General features: G+C 44.5%; 1 protein-coding gene across 7 annotated transcripts in view; it reads right to left on the bottom strand.

The window, feature by feature from the left end:
* Window positions 1–23,601, bottom strand: part of LOC148540598 (microtubule-associated protein tau-like) — a 137,564-nt gene that overhangs the window by 93,022 nt on the left and 20,941 nt on the right. The window contains exon 1 of one of the 7 annotated variants that reach the window (XM_088442216.1): window positions 5,995–6,098. The exons of the other annotated variants lie outside the window; for them this stretch is intronic. The gene's annotated coding sequence lies outside the window, so the exon portion shown is untranslated. Of the gene's footprint in view, window positions 1–5,994; window positions 6,099–23,601 lie in introns of those variants that run through there. 7 annotated transcript variants of the gene reach the window in all.

Here is a 23,601-nt window from a genome sequence, read left to right as displayed (position 1 = left end):
AGTTGAAAAAAACGTGAAAAACCCACCTGCCGCAAGCAGCTGCAATGAAAAAAACACTTGGGCCATACTTGGAAACCTCCCAGAGTAAAGTTCGCTAGTTTTTAACTTTGTCACCCAATTTTTTTTTTTTCACCCCCAAAATTAAAGTGATTTTTTGGGGGTGTACAAAAGTGTTTTTTAAAAAAATTTTGACACAGATTACCTTTGGGGGACTCTCTGAAGGATGCATGGGGGTTCCGCAATGTTGCACCCCAAAACCCCAATTATTCACTTTTTAACGCCTGCTATTCATAGGCGATACTTTTCCGCCTATTACATTGCGTTAACTTTCCGCCGAGGTGGAAAGTCTTTCAAATTGAATACGGAGAAAACTAAAACAGGCGATAATGACATCATCGGTGGTAAATTACCGCGAATACAGACTTAACGCCTCAAATTGAATACGGCCCTAAATTATACCTGCAACAGTACTTGAAAACTATATGGTAATAGAAATTCAGAGATATTTGTTGCATGCATTTGCACATACATGGTAAGCCACTAGGCCAGCTTCATGGCTTCTCTGATACTGGTGGTCCCTATACTGCTTATAACAGTACCCACTCTGGGCCATGTAATTGTCTATTGTAAGGCCTCAAAGCATACTTACCTACCTTTTAGAATCTCTTCCCGGGAGAAGCCCGGGTAAGAGAAGCAGCAGGGGGCCGATGGGGGTGGGGCCTAACGAACCGCGTCATTAAGCCCCGCCCCCTTGTGGCAAAACTGCCGTGATTGTGTACAATTTACATAGGGGGCGGGGCCAAATGCTGTGATTCATGCAGAATCACATCTTAAGCCCCGCCTCCTTCACGGAGACCCGCGATCGCCGCGGGTATTCTCCTCATTCTGCCCACTTCACTAGGAGAAATGCCTACCCTTCCGGGGGTGCGGGGGGTTACCCGAAAAATCGGGAGGGTAGGCATGTATGCCTCATGGTAGTTGGCCTGGTAGCGTACCATGTATTTGCAATCATCCATATATCAACTATACTCTGTATGGAAGAAAAGTCCTCCACAGGCATCCAGACATTACAAAACATGTCTGTGTATCCCTAAACATTCAGAGAGCATTGCATTTTTCAAGTAATGGCGTTATGGCGTTCCATACTCCCCGAGAAAAAAGCCATCACACAAGCATTTTGCATGCTCAGTAAGGAATTTGACAGGAACTTTGCACAAAGAACCTTTACATGATTTTACATCAGTGTGTGTTATGTGCTAAGAAAGTTGTCATTTGGTTTATAGTGTAAAGAACCCATTAGTATTTCACAGCTGAAAGAAGAAAATGATCTCAATGGCTTGTCACAGTCACAACAGCAGGTAAATTCACTAGACTTTCACTTACACAATTAAAAGTACCTTACTCACCAGCGTTGGAGAACTTTCTAGTAATGGTAAATGCATCTACAGTACATAACTAACCCACGTGTTCTGAAACTAAATAACTCTCATCAAATGTTTATGACATTGTCTCTCTTTTTCTTAATGAAGAGGTAATACGTATATTAGATTACCATCCAAGTCAAAGAGCTGGAGAACCCCTACCGGCAGTTCACAGCTATAGAAATAAAAAGGACTAACAGCTGCCATCACAACAAATAGAATTCTTAGCCATATTATATGCCATCATAAGAAATGAGACATTTTGCTCATCTACAACAAAAAGAAGCAGTTCTATGCATATTTCACACCTGTGAGGGAGAGCTGACAAATCTGAATAGTAAAGCCTGAGTAAATTCTAAATGCTACACATAGAACACCCTCTGAGGTGTTGGATGAGGAGCGCTATGGTGCTATGGCGCTGCCTGCATCCATGCTGCAAACAAGTAAGTGAGCCAGTGTCTCTAAGACCTGCCAGAGATCAGCAAGAGGTCCGACCTCTGACATACACTACTGCGTATGCTGGGCGACTCCGTGCGTCTTTCTCCCTGGCTTTCCTCATGGACAGACGCAACCCTGAGACTGTGTAAGAACACTTATCTTATGCAACGAACATCTTTGCCCAACTACATATTTGCACTTACATGTGTGAGCCTGAATGCTGGTTCAGCATACTGTGCTGTGACAGGGGAGGAGCATCCCCATTCAATCTAGGGGGTGGGGGCGCAAATAAATGAGTACTGATGTGCACGAGGTGCTGGTGTTCCGACCATTTCTCCAGCATCTTGCAGCAACAAACTTTGCAAAGTTTTACTTTCATACATAAAGGTGTGCAGGTAACCTGGAATATTGCTGTACCGTAATTCTGGAGGACTGAACGTTATGACCGCTCATCCCTGGGAATTGAATACAGGCCAATGTGGAGCAAATTCATTGCTATGAACTTTACAGATTTTACTTTTTCAGGTGGAAAGGCACAACCAACTGCTAGAGGTTTGAAAAAAAGTTTAGCTTAGCAAAAACTGAAATGGATGTAAATTTCATAGTCAGGCCATTTTTAGGGAACAAGTAATGGGTCAAGACCATTGAACTGCTGCAGACTGGAAGGTCTTACGGACACATGAATCATTATGTGAAATATTTGGTTCATCACGTAGGGTTCTTGTACCTTCTTCCCTTCGAATTATACAATGCTTGTGTACTTGTAATCACCAGTTGCCTAAAGATGGAAACTAGCACAGTGCCTGTAATCGCCTAGTGCCAGAACTAGTGCTGTACCCACAGTATTGTAAATGCCTGGAGCAATACACCCATTACACCCATTACCTGTATCCATCAACATGTATCATCATCATCTGCAATTGATAACTTTTACCTTATGCAAGTGATTACCTCATACCTCTTATGCTGCCCATCCACTAGGTGATTTTGACAGGCGATTGCATGATAACGGCGTCATTATCGTGCAATCGCTTGCAAATCGTCCGCAAATCGGGCAGTAAAATGATAAAAACAACGAGCGATGTGCGTGCCTGCTGGTCATTTTTAACATCTATCATAGCCCGAACATGATGGTCAACCGCCGTCAGGTTGCCATGTTCGGGGATGATTGATCTGCATACACTGAACGTCTGAACGTTCAGTGTATGCACTTCACCCCTAGGGGGACGACGGCATGATTATAATGTCGTAATCGTGCCGTTGTCCCCAGATCTTGTGGTAGATGGGCAGCATTAGATTGTAAACACGTTTAGGCAGGACCATCTTTATCTTTTGTTTCATGTAGTTTTATGAAAATGCTTTAGAGGGCACAAATGCAAGTTGTTTCACACTTCTGTGCAGTCATAACACATTGTCAGATGATTTAAAAGGCGGAACCCTGTAAGGGTTCATTTATGTACTTGAAGGTTTCTATAAGACTGGTCTAGAAGTATGCTTTTCAGCAGACGTACAAGGTGGGGAAATTACCCGATCTGCTGAGATATTAGAACACTTTTGCTCCCCATGCATAGGACACTACATTAAATTTCCCCTCTCCACCAGTTTATTTCAATTAAATAATGTCACAAATGTAAATCTTGTTTTTGCCTGTTTATGCAAAAGTATGAACCTAGGGCCTGATTCATCACATATCACAACTGCAACAGCATATGCAAATCGGTGGATGGTGCGTTCCGTGCATGGTTATGCACCGCAGTGCACGTACGTGCGTTAGCATTGCGATCGCACTGCGATCACTCAGGCAGAAAGCCGTCGCAGAGTGAGTGATGGAAGGTCAGCGTTTGGGGCTGGTGACATAGGAATGGTAGGAGAAACGCATGCGTGCCTGTCCATTTCAACACCGTCGCATGGGCGTGCATAAATTAGCCACTGCGACGGCATACGTAGCTTGAGTACTCACTGCGTACTATAAGGTTAGCAATTTCTGGGTAAGGTCAGGGCTGCTGTAATTCTGCGTGAGGGGCCGATGTCACTCGATGTTGCGATGTATACGCAGGACTAGTGGGCGTCTCTATGCTGGCTGTGCGATGGCTTTGTGATTGCATTCATTAGCTATTTTTGCAGCAGACTTCCGTGCGTATTCTTCCACTGGATGGTAGAAACTTTTGCACCCTGTTCATGCCACCATTTTGGCCCAAAAATCCATATTTGCTGGATTGGCCGGATCAACGCCGTTAAAATTAATTTGTTGTCACAGGCAGGTATAGGAGGTCGACATGGGGGAAACTTTACACCATGAGAATTGGGACAATATATAAACCAACATGGCATCTAGCTCTATCTGTGTACGCGTTAAAGAGAATGCTTAAAAAACTTTTTTCATTCCCTCCAGGTTAAACAAAATGCACCCAGAAATCTCAAATCTGTGCTGGAGATGTGCATCGGCCATTGGATCTCTTTTCTGTGCGTGGTGGAGTTGCCCAAAACTTGTTCCCTTTTGTAAAGAGATCAATACTCGTGCTGGCTCCATAATAGGCATATCTATACCTTTCATTCCTAAATATTTTTTTTCTGCCATTGTGTGTCCCTGATGCCACTCATAACTCGGTAGCTTTGGGCACCTTTTCTTGCAAATTTTTACCTTCAAATGCATCTTATCCGCAAAGTGATGTAGATAGTACACACAAGCAGCTTCTATGATTAAAATGATATGCAGCATGCCTATATTCTGTGTGTGACTGCGGGTATATCTGCATAGGGCGTTTCTAGAGAGGAGGGGGCCTGTGTGCAGTTTTCGACACGTGCCCCCTCCTCTCTGTCCGACGGCCGGCAGCGCACTGAGCTGTGTGCGGCCAGCACCAGAGTTATAGACTCTGAGCACTAGAGTGCGCCCAGAGTCCATACAGTATGCACAGGTCACCGGGAAAATGGCCACGGCGGCCATTTTTCCTGTAGTGTGCATGCGCAAACGACGGGAAAATGGCCGCGGCTGCCATTTTCCTGTCGTTTTTAGAGCGCCAGACCCCCGCTCCGACGTGGGACTCCGTAGAGGTAAGTATGCTATGGGTGCTGGATGTGCACCCATTATAGATATGCCCCTGTATCTGCATGCAAAATACTACGTTACAGTGTCAGCGGCTGTGACACTGCAATGTAGCATTTCACATGCAGATATGACCACAGTTGCACACAGATTACAGGCATGCTGCATATCATTTTAATCAACAGAAACTGCTTGTGTGTTCTACTCGCATCACTCTGTGAATAAGATGCATTTGAAGATAAAAAGTCGCACGAAAAAACGTTTAGCGATACCAAATCACTACATGGCATGACTAGAAGGGCTGTTTAACGAGCAAGGAAGGGAGATGTATATGGACACTTCTGTACAAGCCTGTTTCAGAGGAGGACGCTACTGCAGTACCAACTGCAACTTTTGCCACAGCCGCTACTGCGAATTTATGCTAATGCCACCGCCGAGCAAATAGTCGCACCATTGAACGGACATCGGTCGCACCATCGGACAATTAAGGAACCCTCTGGTTGCTCAGAATGTTCGACGGTACATGGGTGCCAGTCGGAATGCCCCACCTCAGGAACACCTATCGGAATAGCATGGATCTCCATGCAATTCCCATCTGCGTCCGATGTTTTAAATGCGTCCAACTCTGAATCGGGCCCTATGTTATAAAATGTAAGTAAAGTAGGATGATGTAAAATCCTTTTGAGATAAAATGACGGTCTATGAAGAATAAATGGCTTGAGCACATCTAGATTTGTGAGATGTGCAAGGACAAGGACCTGTAAAGAAAAAGACTTAGGTAGCATGTAGTGTGCTGTAAGCAAAGGTTTCGGACCATGCTATTTGGAGAGTGCTGTATACCCTTAGTGAAGAAAGAACAAGCAATCAAAGACAATTTTACATACAAGAGAAATTAGATGGTAAATGTGTATGCTTTGAAGGACAAAATAAAAATACTGTTTAAAACATTCTATTCAATATAGGTAAAAAAAAATGCAATACATTAATGTATTGGTATTTTGCTGTCTCCAAGTGACATCAAACATTGTAGTGAGTTTGCACTTTTTCAGGACCAGAGAGAGAAAGATGGATAACAGCCTAAAATGTCCTTACCTATATGCTGCCAGTCTTTCTGTAACCCTTCTGCAGGTAACTTCCCAATTGCCCCTGTATAGAAATCCACATTCACTGTGTTTTCTGTGTGTCATATGTGGAGTTACATGAGCCGGCAGAGGAGCAGCTTGGGTTACATCAATCCTTCCTGTGTCTCATCTATTAATAACTCTAGAACTGGGGGGGGCAAGCTTTGCAAGCAGGCCTACCAAACTGTCCCTTTCATAGGAGCAAAACACAGCCTGCCACTAAGATATGCTGCATTACGCCAGACAAGACCAAGGGCGCAGATGTGATGGAGAGGATTTGTGACAAACTGATGTCACCTGAAAATCATGGCAGATATTTTTTAGGCTCCTTAATGTCCTGCGTTTTTCCATCTTGTTACCAGAAGTAGCAGAGAGGATCTATTTGTGGCCCAGTATTGTATTGATACACATGCTGCAGCTGGCAGTTACCATAGAATGCAATGTAGAGAAGATGGGTTATTATTATATCTATTTCAAAATAATTAGGACTTGTAATGAGTTTACAATCTAGAAGAAACAGAAACAAAAAAGGAAGGAACATGTAGGTTGAAAGAATATACTATAAAGCTAGGTACATACTTGTACAATCATACTTTTGGTGCTATCTTACTATCAATAACACTAAGGTTCAAAGTCCCGTTCAAAGTGGCGGTTCATGCGTACACACCTTTAACTTGCGATCCAGGAAACTCATCTATCTAAACTATTTGCTGAAAATACACAAAGGCGAAGCTGCTGCTGGAGGAGAATGGGCAGAAGCATTGGACCGAACGGTTGTAACTGCGTACACACTTCATTTTTTGTCCGATATTGTACCATCGAAGCAGATGAAAATTAAACTGCACATAAAACTTGATCTTTCAATGCAACCGTTTTGTTTTGCCGATCGAAGGTACAAACACACTCTTAAGATATCGCATGAGGGGGCCAGGAATGAAAAGAGCGGCCCGATGATTTTATAGGTGTGTACCTAGCTTAAATCAGATTCTGGTGGGAGAAGTACCGGCATGTGAAGCAAGTTATGATGATGGTTTGTTATATAGTATGCTTCACTGAAGAAAGGAGCATTCAGAGAACCTTTAAACGTTTCGATTCTCGGTAATTGCCTGTTTGCCTGGCAAAGGGAGTCCCAGAGAAAAGGTGCAACCCAAGAGAAACCCTGGTAGCCTGAGTGAGAAGAGGTGATGAGAGTGGAAGTGAAGGAAACCATGTGTACAGCAGCTGTTACATTTGGGGGAGTACCTGAAGGTTAGGGTTAGTGGGTGCATTTCAACAGACTATCTCCAAACTCCTCTAAATATCTTTCATTCACTGCTTCTAAGGAAGGACTGAGAAGGTCTGAAATGTGTTAAGCGTGGCTCTATCACTGTGGACTGCTCATTGTAACCTGCTGCATATTTACACTTGCTGATGATTCCTGTGGTGCCGGGGGCTACCTGTTCTATATTAACACCAAAGAGGGACGTCCAGTGGAGCATCTAGCCCAGCAGGTGTGCCACTGAGGAGTAACTATATGATATGTTGTTTTTAGACTTTGTGAGTACTTTGTTTTATTAAATTACTTTTACCTGTTTAGGGTCTTTGCACTATTTTTTGTGTCCCACCAGCCTAATATGCTTTAAGTGCTTAGGACTACAGGGGACAGATGCATATTTTGTGGTATCCGAATTTATCTGAATTGGAAGAATCCATATTCTTGTTGGCACTGTGAAGTTGATTGCATACATCACCTGTGAATGGGATATTATATAAGGTTGTCAACCTTCTATTATAACTCAAAGATATAAAGTGGACTGCACCTGTATGTTATTCTTTTTTTCACTTGGGTGCTACTGGGGGATGCAATCTGGATACTTACGGGTGCTGTCCCGCCCGCCGATATCACGACACAACATAGGACTAAAAGATAGGTGTCGAAATCCCGACACCTATCATTAGCCCCACTAGGAAAACCCGACACCCAGCGAACGAAGGTAAGCCGGGGGTCTTAGGTTTAGGTTTATGGACCCCCTGGGGGGACTTAAGGTTAGGCACCCCCCGGGAGTGTTAGGGTAGGGACAGGGGGGGTTAGGCACCACTAGGGGGTGTTAGGGTTAGGCACCCCCCCCTGGGAGGGTTAGGTTTAGGGTGCAGGGAGGGGGGGTTAGGGTTATGCACTAACGGGGGGAGGTTAGGGTTAGGCACTAGGGGGGTAGGTTAGTGTTAGGCACCACTAAGGGAGGGTTAGGGTAGGGTAGGGGATTGATGTTAGTTAATCTTGTGGTTACATCAATGATACAATGATACAATTTTACACTTTCACTTTACACTATCAACCCGGCACCCACCGCCCTAGGGTGCCGGGGATAGCCCCGGGCTATCAGTCTAGGCCTGAGGTGCCCTGGAGAGGGGTACCCCTTTATTGGGGGGGTACCCAACTCCCCAGGGATCCCCGGCCTGGACTGACTAGCAGTCAGGGATAATGCTTTGGCCAGGGAAACCGGTGAAAGGTTTTCCCTGGCTGTGGCATTATCCCCCTGCTAGAAAGAGTTCGGTGCTGGTTCAGGAATTTTCAGGGGACCCCTACTCGTTTTGTCCCCTGATTTTCCAGAACCAGGACCAGCTCAACAAAGCCCTGTGCTGGTTCTTAATATACAGGGGCCCCCTACGCATTTTGGCCCCTGTATTTTTAGAACCAGAACAGGCTTTATAAAGCCCGGGGCTGGTTATGCTTTTGGGGAGGGGGTGCACGTCATTTTTTTTTATTTTATAACATTTAACATAAGTACACACTGAAACATGTACATATCTCATCCCAGGCATTATTGCTGAAAATTCCAACGAGGAATCCATGGGCAGGAGTACGAGGACCTACCATTATCGACTGCTATATCTGGAAGTAGTAAGCCGGGCAAAGGCCACAGCCGTGAGCACCAACCAGGCCCGAGAGCCCCCTTTACAGGAAGAGCACCCATATATAAATCTAAAAAGCTGAAAGTATAATTTAGTTTTAGGATCTTTTACAATAATATAAAATGGCCCCACTCACAGATTTTATTAGTGTACAAATAAATTAAATATGCTAGAAGATCTAAAAGAGGTAAAAGATCAGGAGTGGAAATACACATTTCAGTGTCATCAGCATATAGGTAATAATGAAAAAAGAAGGAGCAATAAACTGAACAAGACCAAAAACATAAATGAAGGGGAAGTGTTGTCTGAGTACAGATGCTTATGTTACATGACAGAGGCCCTGATTCAGAGGTGCACGCTACTGCAGCCGCAACTGCTTCTTTTGCCACAGCAAGCCTGCATATTTATGCTAATGTCCGAGCCGATGGGATTTGTACAGAGATGCCCACTGGCTGGGACAGCCATCCACCACTGTGCGCATTTTAGAATCAGCATCGGATATTGCACCTACCCTACGGCAGGTGCAATTTGTCCATCTGAACATGGTCGGCTAACTAACCACCGCCCTGTTACCAAACAGAAACGCTGACCGAAACTGCCTCTCTGTGTATCCAAAAAACACTGGCTGCTTACGCACTGCATCAACACTGTGTGCACTTCTGAATCAGGCCCAGAGACAGGAGGAGAAGAGGAAAAAAGGCTGGAACAGGAACACTACAGGTCCAGTTAGAGAAATATGCAAGACACAAAACATTACTAGGCATGGGATTACCAAAAAAGTGAGAATTAAAAAATGGCTACAGGTAGACTCTGTACAGATAGACCCACCCTCAGGCTGTAAGCCCTCACGGTCGGGACCCTCTTCCTTCATTCTCTGCTCCTAGAACTATGCCTGTCACCAGTGCACATTTGTTCCCCCTTCCTCCATTTTTATCACCTGTGGCTCTGATCATTAAGTGGGTACAGGCTCATTGAGTGTTGTTTCTTCTCTTCACCCACCCCACCCCTGTGCAACTTTTTTTCTTCGACACACTATAGTGAGTCTCTGTATCCTACCCTCTACTCCCACTACTGCAACACTGGCTTTGGTTTTATAACTGTGTTTATGGTTATCCTATGTATGTCAAGACCATCGCGACCATCGGGCTTGCGACGAGACCCTTGTGGTAGGGTCTTGTTGCCGCAAGTCCCAGAGAGATTTCGGCTCTAACAGAGCAGAAATCTCTCCCACTGACATCATTCGTGATGTCAGTGGGGCCGGTCCCAAACAGAGGCGTTCACATGGGAACACCTCCGTTTGGGCAGCCACTCCCCCGGCCCGCCCACCAAAGGGGGCGTGCTGTCACTCAACATCGACAGCACGCCCCCTTTGGTACAAAACCCAGAGCAACGGATTGCCCGTCGCTATCCGGGTCTCGCACATGCGCACGACGGAGCCGGCTCCGTCGTGCGCATGTGCTCTGGGCCACCATCGACCCGGTTGCGAGCGCTCAGCTTAGAGCAGAGGTGGTTGCAGCAGCAGCAGATTCAGCGAAGGTAGAGATAAAAAAAAATAAAAAAGTGTCAGAAAAATGTTGCCACACTGTAAAGATTCCTCATTTATAGGGGTGGGGCCATAGGTTGAGTCGGGAAGAATACAGAGTATAAAGATCACAGTACCTAACTGGAGGGCAGAGCCAATCCCTCCCCCAGTATATAAGGAAGGGCGCGCCATGCCGACAGGAACAGTCACCAGTGAACAGTGAAGAAAGTGGATTTCCTGCGTCCTCCCTCTTGAGTTTTAGAGGCCACATTTTGTTACTGGGCCTTCTGTGTATCGAGCAAGTGGGTCTGGGCAGCGTTGCCATCTGTGTCCAGCCAGCAAGTGGGGCTGGTTATCTGTATCCAGATAGCAAGTGGGTCTGTATCTGGTCAGCTCTTAAAAAACGTATTTGTGTCAAAAAAGCAAATGTGCAGTATTTGGGCCGTTCTAAGGATTTTCTACTTTAAAATGAATCAAAACCTGTTTAAGGAATGACAAGAAGCAGAGCACACTAAATAATCCTGATTTTCATTTCACTAGAGGCACCAAATCCTAACAGATTTGATTATGAAAAAGCATAAGACAACTGGGCCTCTAAGAAGAAAAAATTTAATATATAAAATGTTAATCTTTAAATCAATAGAAGGTCAGGATTTCAACATTTCATTATTGCTAAGGCACACACCTGGCTACTTCTTGATGCCACTTGGCTGGCAAAATTTTCTGTGGAGAACGCTGCTCCCGATTTCAAAAGGTCAGAATGCGCCATGCTCCTTTTTGTGGCGCCCCGCTAAAACAGCTTTCAGATGCCGTCCCCACCCGCGGGCTACAGTGTCCCGCAGGTGAGGAAAACTGCGGTGTAGCGATCACCACCAATGAATAGATGCCGGGCGCATGCGTCTGGCATCTATGCACAGAAAAGGGAGAACTTGGGGGTAGCCCGGCATGTCCGTAAGTGCCGGGGACGCAACCAAGAGTGATGACATAATTCTACCCGCCAACCACTAATGTGGCTCAGGTGAGACTCCTAGGTGCCATGTAGTGGAAATTCTGATGCATAGTAAAGAGGAGAGTAAAAAAATTATTTATTTTTTTTCTCCCCAAAATGTTTTACATCTTCCAAGCATCTCCAGACATTATTGCTGTCTTCCACTTTAGATCAATTGAGAGTGTGATCACTTCCTTTCTATGGTGGCCTTCCTCTCCTAGGGAGGAAAGGTTACCTTATTCTTCACCATGCCTTATTATTAGACTACAGCACAGGTATCATTTGCAAGATGATGGATTGTTTCAGAATCCGATAAAACAGAAACTCTACTTAAAGCGGATATATACAGATTGTTGAACCATCTAGTTTACAGGTATTAAGGCAGTGGTTCAGGTATGATGACAAGCCACCGTAACATATCTTTAGGGAGAGTGAGGGTAAAAGTGGTTGTCACATGTACCACTATGGTAAAATTAAAGGCTACTCTGAGACTGCTCTGCTTTTTTATGTATTTACAACTATATCATGTTGTTGAGGCCCAAATAGGATTAAGAAGCATTATACTTGATTGTAATAGGGTTAAATAACTGTTATCAGTTCTAATGAAGAAAAACATCTACTCACAGCTACTCTAAGCTGGCAGATAGTGAAAGAGTACTTTTGCAGATTGAAATAGTCATCTCTAGAGCTAGTAGAGGAAGGAAATTAAGTTCATATAAATTGGGAAGCACAAATATGGTTGCTAATAGCTGATTTAAGATTTCTACAAAGACTACTGCAGTTTATTTTTCACGTCTCCATCTAACATTGGGGTCTACTTACAAAGCCGTGGATGGAGATAAAGTACCAACTAACCAGCTCCTGTCATTTTAAACACAGCCTGTAAGAGCTGATTGGCTGATACTTTATCTCCATTCACGCTTAGTAAATAGACCCCATTGTCTCCTCTCATTCCAACCATACCACTGGTAGCTTTATAGAAATGCCAAATACCAATAGCCGCTTTATTACACTGTACAACAAATTAATACTTTTAATTTGTTTTCTTTCTAAAAAATAGTCATACATTACTAATTTGAGGTCAAGAAAAACTAAAATTATTTCAGAATGTTTTTACTAGCTCTATTTTTTAGCTACACTACTTGCACTATACTGTATGTACATTAGTAGTATAGTCATAGTGAAAAGCAATTTTAAAATAATCTGATATTTTCTTGATAGAAAATAAATAACAGTTGTTTTAATTCAATCAATCACAAATAAGAACACAAAACGAAACAAACATACAGCATACGAAACAAACATACAGCATATGAAAGTACTATCTAATATAGTGGCCTATTCATGGTGGTGCTTTCTCTTTGCTTGTCGCTTGTACTCCTCTTCTGGGGCATCTCTTGTCACTGTCCAACAGTAGTGATTCCCCTACCCTGATATCTTTGTTCCATTGCTGAAATGTCTTGGTGGAATCACTCACTATGCTCGTCACTCAGTGCACCACAGTTATCTTGTGTGGGTAATCCCGTGAATTGCATATATTTGAATAGGGGAGGGGACAAATAAATGATTCATTTAAATGGGTCATTAGGCCCCGCCCCCTCTGCACGGAGAGCAGATTGCTGGTAAGATTCTCTCCATTCTACCCACTTCACTAGGAATACCCCTACATCGTCATAAATGGGCTATATCTCGGAACTCAGAGCTAACTGAGAGTTTTAAATGTCATATTCATTCTTTGCATGCTGAAATCAATTAGCAGTAACTATTTTCACATCAGAAACATTTTCATTGTTGTGCAGTGTTATTAGTTCTTATAATATTGTTGCCTTTCAATGAAGCAGTTACAATTGCTATTCCACTACTTGATGTATCAAATTTATCCCACACCTCTTCAATTGTAAACACTTATTGGATTGTATCATGTCATTTTAGGTCATCTATTTGTGTCATATCCCCCTCAATATACAGCACTGTGTGATATGGTGTCCTGTATATGGAATCAGTATGATTTCCCTTTCAAATCCGGATAGCAGAAGCCCGGCAGTGAAGATCCTGACAGGTGAGTATTTTTTCTATTTACTATCCTAACCTCCCCCCCCTAACCCTTCCTTAGGGGTGCCTAACCCTAAACTCCCTCCCAAGTGCCTAACCCTAGCCCCCCTCTAAGTGCGTAAACCTGACCCCCCCCCTTCCCCGCAGCCTATCCCTAAGTCTCCCGGGGGTGCCTAACACTAACCTCCCCCCGGGGGTGCCTAACCCTAACCCCCCCTTCCCCTAGCCTAACCCTATCCTCCCGGAGAGGTGCCTAACCATAAGTCACCCCCCCCCCGGGAGCTCCTAACCTAATAACCCCGACCCCACACCCCGCGGCCGTCCGCGCCCGGCTTACCTTCGATCGGTAAACCGGGTGATGGGCTCCTGGCATAGGTCTAATGACAGGCGTCGGGATTTCAACGCCTGTCATTAAGACACTTGCCGGGATTAGACAGTTGGGATGCCAACAGGCGGCATTTAGACCGTCGGCATCCCGACTGCATACCCTTTATATATAATGAACAATAATAATCTAACCCTTCACTCACAGACAATATAGGTTGACCTATGTTCTTCATTTCTGGGACAAGAACTTCAAGCTACTTTTCTACCTTCAAGCAGCTGTTTTTTGGTATAGACAAACTAAAAATGTCAGCAGCTTTGCTGGATTTTCTTGGCTTGTATTTTGTGGACGGTTGGCAAGCTATCAGAGATGCCAGCCATCTGTACCCAGCGGTGCCAATGTTTGCAGTTGTAATAGGTCAGGATGTATGCACTAACAATTGGCATGGAATCTGTCAAAGATGTCCTACTTCTTTAACAAACGTGAATTTGTCTGATTTGGCTGATGTTAGAATCAGGTCTGAGGCAATCGTCATGGGCCTGTTATAGTACTAACCTTCAATAATTTAAAAGTACCATCAACATACAGCACATAGGGTTTGTCTGGATTTGCATAAACCAGCATAAGTGGAATGCTTCCTTACACTTTGGCTGGGTCAGTTGCACTCCCTTTCAACTGACATACTTCACTGATATACTGCAGAGTATACATTTGAAAAAGGATCGCTAAAGATTCATCTCACTGAGTGGCTCAAGCACTTTCAAAGGTTTAGCATTGTGGGTCTCCACAAGTATAACAACACTAAGAGATAATCCACCCAATAATTCTCTAAGGTTTATGTCACCTCGGGGCTTTCCCCATTACTACCTGGAAAGTAGCATGGCCCATAACATTCCCTGATGTGTACTTTCGCACTTTAAGAACTATATACTAAAGGTTCCTGGACTGCACACCCTAAATATATATAATGGGAGGTGCTACCTGATGAGACTAATTGCAGGAACAGAAACAGACAAATCTCAGGTGCACAACTCCAAATTACTTATAATATATAAATGCAATAAAATTTTGCAATCAATAGAGGTTTTTAGCACAATCATGGCCAAGGTTATGGGCCTACCCACCATATCCAGGTAACCTCTTTAGGGTAGCTCCCTAACATACTATGGTTCAATTTCAGAGCGCAGGACACCCACAAACTAGCCCAGCTAAACTGCCCCAGGGCACCGCCATAGTAAGAAAAGTGCAGTGTAAAAGAGATAGTTAAGAGCAGCCACAGCTGCATATAAAGAATGAAAATAAAAAAGTGAAGTACTGTACATGTATAATAAACAAACAGTGAAGGGTTAAAATGTGTTATAAAAGAAAAATGTGTTATAATGTGGTGCCCTGAAACAGGGGGACCCACGCCCCAAAAATGAACCAAAGTTGCACTACAGTATATAACTTGTAGGACTTACCTAGAATTGTGCCAAATACTAATGTGCATATACATTACAGACTCCATGCTTTTAAACCAATAAGGTAGGGGTGCTAATCCAGACTGAGGGCGTCTCCTTTCCCTCAGGTGTGCAATAAAGCACATTAAATGGAGTATATAGGAAAGGTTCCTGGACTGCACACTGTAAATATATATAATAGGAGGTGCTACCTGATGAGACTTGTCTGTTTCTGTGCCTGCACTTTAAGAACTGACAGCGATAAATTAATGTTGTCTTTTCCTTGTCAGCCGGACTCATTGGAATTTGATAATATCCGCTGACAAGGTCAAGGACAGATAATTACTGGCTTCTCTAAAGGCAGTTTAGGGCAAAGTCAAGAACAGCAGTTTATACACACCCTTATGGCCACATTATTTCTCCCACCACAATAGTACCCTATGGTGGTTCTAGCCTGCCTCAATCCAGCTGGGTGTTGTCTTCTCATCCTTTCTCAAAATGTGCAAATATTGAAGTGGGCAATGCTATCATATACTGGCCTCCTTTGCAGACTTCCCATGGGAACCTTGTGATGGAGGATTCTTTCCCAATCTTTTAGTATATCTCCCAGACATGAGACTCAATTGCCTACAAACAAAACAGTCCAGTTACATTCTATATCTCATGGGACACTCATTCCTACCCTGGCTGCCTACACTTTCAGAAAATCAACTCTGGTGGTTTTTCTGCCGTGGGCTACTTGCAAAGATGCAATATGCTTCCCATTCCTAGACCAGTTCCATTAGCTCATAGACCTATCAATGCTATGACAGCCATCATGGCATTAAAGTATTTTGATGGTCCTCTCCCTGCTACATTCCTCCTGTTCAACTCAATCTTGTCATACGGAATGCAACCCACATGACTGCCTTGTACACGGTTTTGTCAGCAGGGTTGGACTGGTCCACAGGGGTACAGGGGAACTCCCCGGTGGGCTCCACTGCATGAGGGCCCCACCACTTGCTCTAATGTCAGGTTCCATACTGTGCACTTGAAGTAAACATTGTTACTCTATTAGAGGATCAGTTACATGGTCTCTAATGTATGTCCAAACCTCTATGGGGGCTGGCCTCATCCCCTGTAGGAACTGACCACACCCCAAAGCATGGGCCCCTACCACTGCATTCCCCCGGTGGGCCATTCATGCTCCAGTCCGACACTGTTTGTAACCAGACATTTACTATAATTTTTTATGGTAATTCAATTCTCTAGGGACACCATGTAATGCGCAATATTGTGGCAGCATTGCTCCTCTATGCATATTTTCCAGATACATCATGTCACAGCCAAAAATTTGCTTTTTTCCTGAAAAGCATTCAATAACCCCCTTTCATTCTGCTGTCACCTATTCAATCAATATGTCAAGTGCAATGATCACAATCTCATCATGACTGCAACTTTCTCCACTATGGTTACTAGACTGCAATAAGGCATTGCTCCCTTGTGCAATAGTTGGTCACATGAACAACTGGGAGTGTCTTGAAAACGGAAGTGGTATGAGATGCTGGAAGCCCGAATGGTACAAAATTCCGACAGAGGCAGGTAAGTATCCTAACCCTCCCCTCTCCCCAACCATTTACCTTTAACCCTCATTAGTGGTGCCTAACCCTAACCTCCCCAGGGGGTGTCTAACCCTAACCTACCCCCGGTGGTGCCTAACCCTAGCCCTCCCTTCCCGCAGCCTAACCCTAACCCTCCCCGGGGGTGCCTAACCCTAATCTACCCAGGGGGGTGACTAATCCTAACCCCCCCATCCCCGGCTAACCGCGCATACTTACCATCGTCCAGACGTTCTGGATTCCGGCGGTTAGGATGCCGTCGCCGGTATCCTGATGTCGTTCGGGATATCGGTATCAGCATTATGCCGGGCGGCGGGATTCCGGCGTCAGCTTTTCGACTGCCGGCATCTCGATTACTGACATATAATCTGCATCCCCTTGAAAACATGGGTCAGAGGAGTTGTTGCGCATAGCCTTGGTGGCTCACTCTGAAGCTATATAATCTTACTCTTGTGACCCTGCTCTCTAGGTACTAGCACAACTAATGACAGACAGCATGTCTCACTTTATCATTGCATCTGTCTTGATCAATATGGCCCTGGTGATTTCCATCTCTGATGTCTTGTGACAACTATCTTCACACCACCAAGGCATTGTAGGCAGGTTATGACGTGTCACCTCATTATCTGTCACAATATACAGTATTCCCTGCACTACAAAGCTAAGGTCAAGTGCAGTCTATGCCTCCTCATCCCAAGCCTGTCCAATGTCATCCATGGTTGATGACAGGACACCAGGAGTCAGCAGTGTTGCCATCTCAGCAGCTGATTTATTACAGGGGTAATGTGTAATGAAAAAAGGTGATTCAAAGGCAAAAGTTTGTTAAAACAAATCTATGCAAAAAAATGTTACAACCTAAATTAAAGTTAGTAACTGCTGTCAACAATAAGGAATATAAGGTGTGAACTTTTGTTACAGTCACATACTGGGGTACACTAATTCTGCATAATGGCCTGACCGGAATTTACAATATTATTGTAGCCAGTATGATAAAACATCTTGGTTAATTCCCTCCTCAATAAGGCCTAGATGCGCCAACAGTATGTAATGTATAAACATTAGTGCCTGATGCAATGGGCTGCAAGGTTGGCATAGTGGTTAGCATTACTGCCTCACAAAGCTGAATTCATGAATTCAGTTGCTGACCAAGGTACTATCTGTGCAGAGTTTGTATATTTTTATCATGTTTGTGTGTTTGCATTTTCCGGATGCTCCGGTTTCCTCCCACTAGGGTTACCACCCATCCAGTTTTCGTCTGGATTGTCCAGGATTTCAACACATTGTCCTGGATCCAGGATAAAGGCATATTGTCCAGTCTTGCAGAGTTCGAAAGATATAGTTGCTAGATTCTAATCTAGCCAGTAAGACACACCACTGATCATCAGACTGCTGTGCTGTGCGTGTCTGTGAGCCGGGAGTGGGGCTCTCTACCTGCTTCCGACTCCGCTGCTCCAGGCCAGTAATGCATCTCCACTAGGCGCAGGTGCACAGAGGCCGGCCAGCGCCATCTTGTGAGCTGTGGCCACTGTGAGCAGAGTCAGAGAGCCCTAGAACTACCAGCTGCCACCTGTGACTCGTTGCTGCCACTTGTCTGCTTTACTAACTCCGTAATACTGAGTTTGCGTTTGAACCACCACCTGCGGCGCCACGCTGACCACCTGTGACCTGAGGCTGTCGGAGAGGATGGAGAGAGACCATCTGTGTCTCTGGACAGGCCAGGCTGCCAGGTGCTGGCTGAGAGTGGGTGCTGGCTAGAGGCTGTGGCTGTTTGTACTAGCACTGCAGTGCAAAAAATGCGAGTGAGCATGTACAGTAAAGTAATTTTCTAAACTTTTTGTCTTTTTTATGATAACACTAGTAGGCATGGCGGGTAGGAGGAATTGTCCAGCCCTGGTATTTTTGAAAGCTTTCAACCCTACCTCCCACACTCCAAAAGTATACTGGTAGGTTAATTGGCTCCTGAAAACAAACAGCATGTACAACATACGCATAGTAGGGAATATAGATTCTAAGCTCTGCTGGGGCAGGGACTGTTGTGAATGACTGAAATATTTTCTGCAGAGTGCTGCGTAATATGTTTGCACTAAATAAATAACTGTTAATTAATTAATAATGCGGCTAGTGATGCTCATGTGCGTGAAAAATGTATATGTCAGAGCTGTGTGAAACCTTAGCGGTGGCCAAGGTGGGCCCTTCCCAGTTTAAGAAGTTTATATGTACAGTATATAGATGCTAAACATGTTTCTCAAGTATAGGAACACTTGCTCACATTCCCGCTCGGAAAGGTACTTGACTACTAAGGCAGAGAGGATAGTGGCTAACTTTGTCATCGTCACTGCAAACAGGTGGTGGCCACGAAGATCTCTCTCCACAGTCAACAATTATTGTTCTTCTCTCTTTCTCTCTCTCTCTCTCTCTCTCTCTCTCTCTCTCTCTCTCTCTCTCCCACACAAGTGAACTCACTAGACTATAAGACTTGCAATCTTGGCGCCCAGCATGGATCTTTATTTGCCATATTCTGCTGGTGCTGGAACACAGACACATCCTCTTCTCTTTTCTCTGCCCTTTGTATAGTCCCAGGCTCCTAAATGCACTAGAGAAGGCTGGATGATGTAGTTCTGTGGTTGATATTAACTTCGATGTCTTTAATACAGGTTATGATGTGCTGGATGTAGGGCAAGCTTGTATTACAGCTGTAAATCAAGATTTGCTTAGAATGAGCATGGCATCATTTTGTCCCCTTTTTCCGTCTTAATGAGCCAGTAAATCTCTGCACAGAGAACACATACATCTGCAGAAGCTGGCCTTGGCATGGGCCACTGTCAACACTAGCAAGACATTAATAATCTATTAATGGCCTATGCTTTGGATCAACAGAAAAACATTAACTGTAAAGAATATAGTTTGTGCAGTGGGTGCTGAAATGGTCCATATATAGGCAATATAACCTATTTTGTTTACAGTATTCACACGACCTGATAATAATTTTTTACAAAAAAGCATTTAGGTCAATATTGAAAAATAATAAAATTTTCAGGGACATATCGAAAAGCTGGAGCGCAAACAGCTGGCAAGATTACCTGCACTTTAGGTATTCTGATAGTGGTTAGGTTTGTTCTCTTAGTAGTTGTGGCCCTGTTCTTGTGATGATTAGAGGTGTTTCTGTGGTACAACTGTGTAGGTGTGCAGTCTGTAGTTGGTACTGTGGGAGTGAGTATTTATAGAGACCTTGCCTTAGCCCCACCACATTTTACTTTGTGCCAGCATCCCTCCTCTTCCGCAGCATCATGTTCCCAATGATATTCGAGAAGATAGCGATAGCGCACGCGCACAGTGCCAAAATCTTTGTTTTCACTGTGTGGTGCCATCTTTCCCAAGTTGCCACTGGTAAGATGGCACCGCGGGGGAGGAGGGACCCATTTGCCGGAACAAGCCAAATATACTTTGGGTGCAGGGTGTGCATGCAGGACTCGGGGCCCTGTGTGCATCACGCTTCCTGCACTCATTATAAATACACCGATGAGTTCATAACTCCTGTCTCCTAGACTACTTTGTTTAATGCCACCATAGGATAAACAATTCTATCCCATTCAAAAGAAAATGTGATGATAAAAAAATGATAATAATAATAATTAGTTAAGTATTATAGACAGATCCATTTTTAATAAGTTTTTCTTAATTCTTTGTACACCCTCTATTAATAAAGCAGTAAGTAACACCATGCTTAACTACTTCATTCCCAGAACATGGAAAGGTGAAGTAGAAAGTTGGGCGGAGCTTGATGCAATTTGTTATCCCGCAGTTCTGCTCACCTTCCTAAAACACAGAACAGAAGGGCTTTGATGACGTAATTGCGTTATTACAGCCATACCACTTGGTGCTTACTGAGTGGGCAAGGATCATTTAATTTGTGGTAAGTAACTGTTCTGTATGCTAACTGCCTGCTCTCTTAAGGGTCCTGGAGTTTGCCCCTAATTTTGTAGCCTCCTGGACATTCAGGGCCTGATTCAGAGGCGCACATCGTTGAGTGATTATTTGCAATTGCACCTGCATGAAAAATTCTCCTATTGAGCATGTGTTGTCCTTAGTGTACGCACAAAAGCAGGGATGTAACTAGGGGTGTGTAAGCAGTGCTGTCTAACAGGGCTTTGCTCCGCGGCACCTGCATGCGGCATGCGTATGCACCACTATGCGTGTGCCAGCATTGTGATCACTCAAGCTGAAGTACAGCCATCGCAGAGTGAGTGACAGGCTTTGAGCGTTTGGGGGTGGTGACGGGGGAGTGGTCAGAGAAACGCAGGTGTGCCTGTCCGTTCAAACGCCATTGCATGGGCGTGCATAAATTAGCGACTGAGACGGCATACGCAGCTTGTGTACTCACTGCGGCAGGTCAAGGCTGATGTTACTCAATGTTCTAATGTATACGCAGGATTGCACGGTATTACAGATATGAGATAGCGGTGATGGGCGTCACTTATGCTGGCTGTGCGACGGCTTTGCAAATGCAATCATTAGCATATTTTCGCTGCAGATCTCCGTGCGTACTCGCAGCTGCGATCGCAATAGCAATCCGTAGTGAATCAGGCCCTGGGTCCGGAAATAAAATACAGAAACTTCTTTGGTGACAGGAGCCACGATTTGCACAAGTATACCTAGATTACAGCCAAACAACATAGGTTTGCAGCGTAAGATGGTCTTTGTGTTGAAGCACAGGTTTGCACCAACTGAGTAAGTAGGGTATCCTTGTTAAGCAAGTAGTAGATGCTCTTCACCCTTGTGCTTAGTATTGTATATATATTTTAGATATATTTGCAGAGTGAGTTTGTTAAAAGAGATAACAATTGTACAAGCTCACCAATAGAAATGAGCCAATGGAGAAATATATGCCACGCGCAATGTTCTAAGCATTTTACAGCCATTCCTGACATTCACTCATATTTGCACCAGCACTGAGGTGGTGAAGAATGGGTCTCTTCCTATATTTTTAGTGGGGTGTATTTTGCACATAAAGTTTGGTTATATACCGGCACTAATGGTGGTATAGCCACAGTTTTATTGCACAGAGGGGCAAACTACTTCTGGCCCATGCACATTGCATTATTTTGTACTGACCCTTCATGTAAAATAAAATAAAGCACAACTTGGGCCTGATTCAGACCCACTCGCGAGCGGCTGTCCGCTCGCAAGTGGGTCGATGTTCTGCACTGAGCATGCGCACGACGGAGGGAGCTCCGTCGTGCGCATGCGCCAGACGCGACGAGCGAAGGACTTTCCTTCGCTCGTTGTGTCTGATCAAAGGGGGCGTGCTGTCGATGTTGCTTGATGCTCAGTGCGTACGGCTCTGAATGAGGGCCGTCCTCCATAACTATGGGTGCGTCCTCCTGGATGCTCGTATAGCTGTGGGTCACCACCCACAGCCTATACGAGCGTGCAGTTTGATGGCCGCGATGGTCTTGACCATCGCGACCATCGAAACTGCGAGCCGGAGCCTGCGGTTGAGGTTTTCAACCGCAAGGCCCGGAGTGATTTTGGCTCTATCAGAGCCAAAATCACTCCCACTGACATCACTAGTGATGTCAGTGGGCCGGCTTCTGACGGTAGGCGTTCCCTTAGGAATGCCCCCGGCAGGGAGGCACGCCCCCGGCACGCCCACCAAAGGGGGCGTGCTGTCAATCAACATCGACAGCACGCCCCCTTTGATCAGACACAACGAGCGAAGGAAAGTCCTTCGCTCGTCGCGTCTGGCGCATGCGCACGACGGAGCTCCCTCCGTCGTGTGCATGCTCAGTGCAGAACATCGACCCACTTGCGAGCGGACAGCCGCTCGCGAGTGGGTCTGAATCAGGCCCTTAGTGTGGCAGGATGTTTAGGTCATTAGTGAAAGTGTTACTAATGGATCCTGATTTCCATAATGAGCTCTCTCTTTGAGAGGAATCCATAAATTATACAACAAGCTCTGATATCATACAAATGAGCACATGTATGTACTGTAGAACTTTGCAAGTAGCATTTATTACTCCATTGACCCATATCTCCAGACAAATCACCTTTTGCATCACCAGAACACGGTACCTTACAGAAAAATGACAGTACACTATTTTCACACTACTCAATTATTAGAAGCACCATTTGTCCCATTTCAAGACCACATGATTTTCCCTAGAAACCCACAATGGTAATACTAATGTACCTGCTGACCACCCCAACCCCAAAGCACCCCTGCCACTGTGATCCCTCACAGTTTTAACATTTTCTATCTAATGCTTTATCCCTTGTTGGAGTTTTATATTAATATTTAGTATTTGAAGACAAGTCTCAGGAGGGATGTGTTCATTTCCTGGAGGTGTGTAAATATTAACAGCCCCAAGCTAATAGTCCACTTTAATGTGCAATTTGTCAGGCACAGAGAGTGCTGATACAGCATTCCAAACTGTGCAGCTCTGCTTCTGTAACAAAGAGCCAGCTAGATTAATGAGTAATGCAGAGCACAGCCTCTCCCCTCAGGAAGACATGAAGGTTTAGCAAAACAATGCATCAAAAACATATTTTTCAAACTACCATTTATATTATTGATGAACCCATATTTAGGTTATGTAGTGTTCACTCTAGCACCCTGCACACTGATGCAACAAACTTCTGATATACAGACCAGTGTGTGCTAGAAGCAACAGAGCAGAGAGCGACACCCCAGGCAGGAAAGAGGAACTGCACAGATTGTGAAAGGTGTAGGGTGCTAGAATGAAGACTAGTTATGTACCTTTA

Source organism: Taudactylus pleione, unplaced genomic scaffold, assembly GCF_031769625.1.
Source record: "Taudactylus pleione unplaced genomic scaffold, aTauple2 ptg000018l, whole genome shotgun sequence".
NCBI lineage: Eukaryota > Metazoa > Chordata > Amphibia > Anura > Myobatrachidae > Taudactylus > Taudactylus pleione.
The sequence above is the reverse complement of the archived record's forward strand: the minus strand, read 5'-3'. Positions and strand labels throughout refer to the sequence as shown.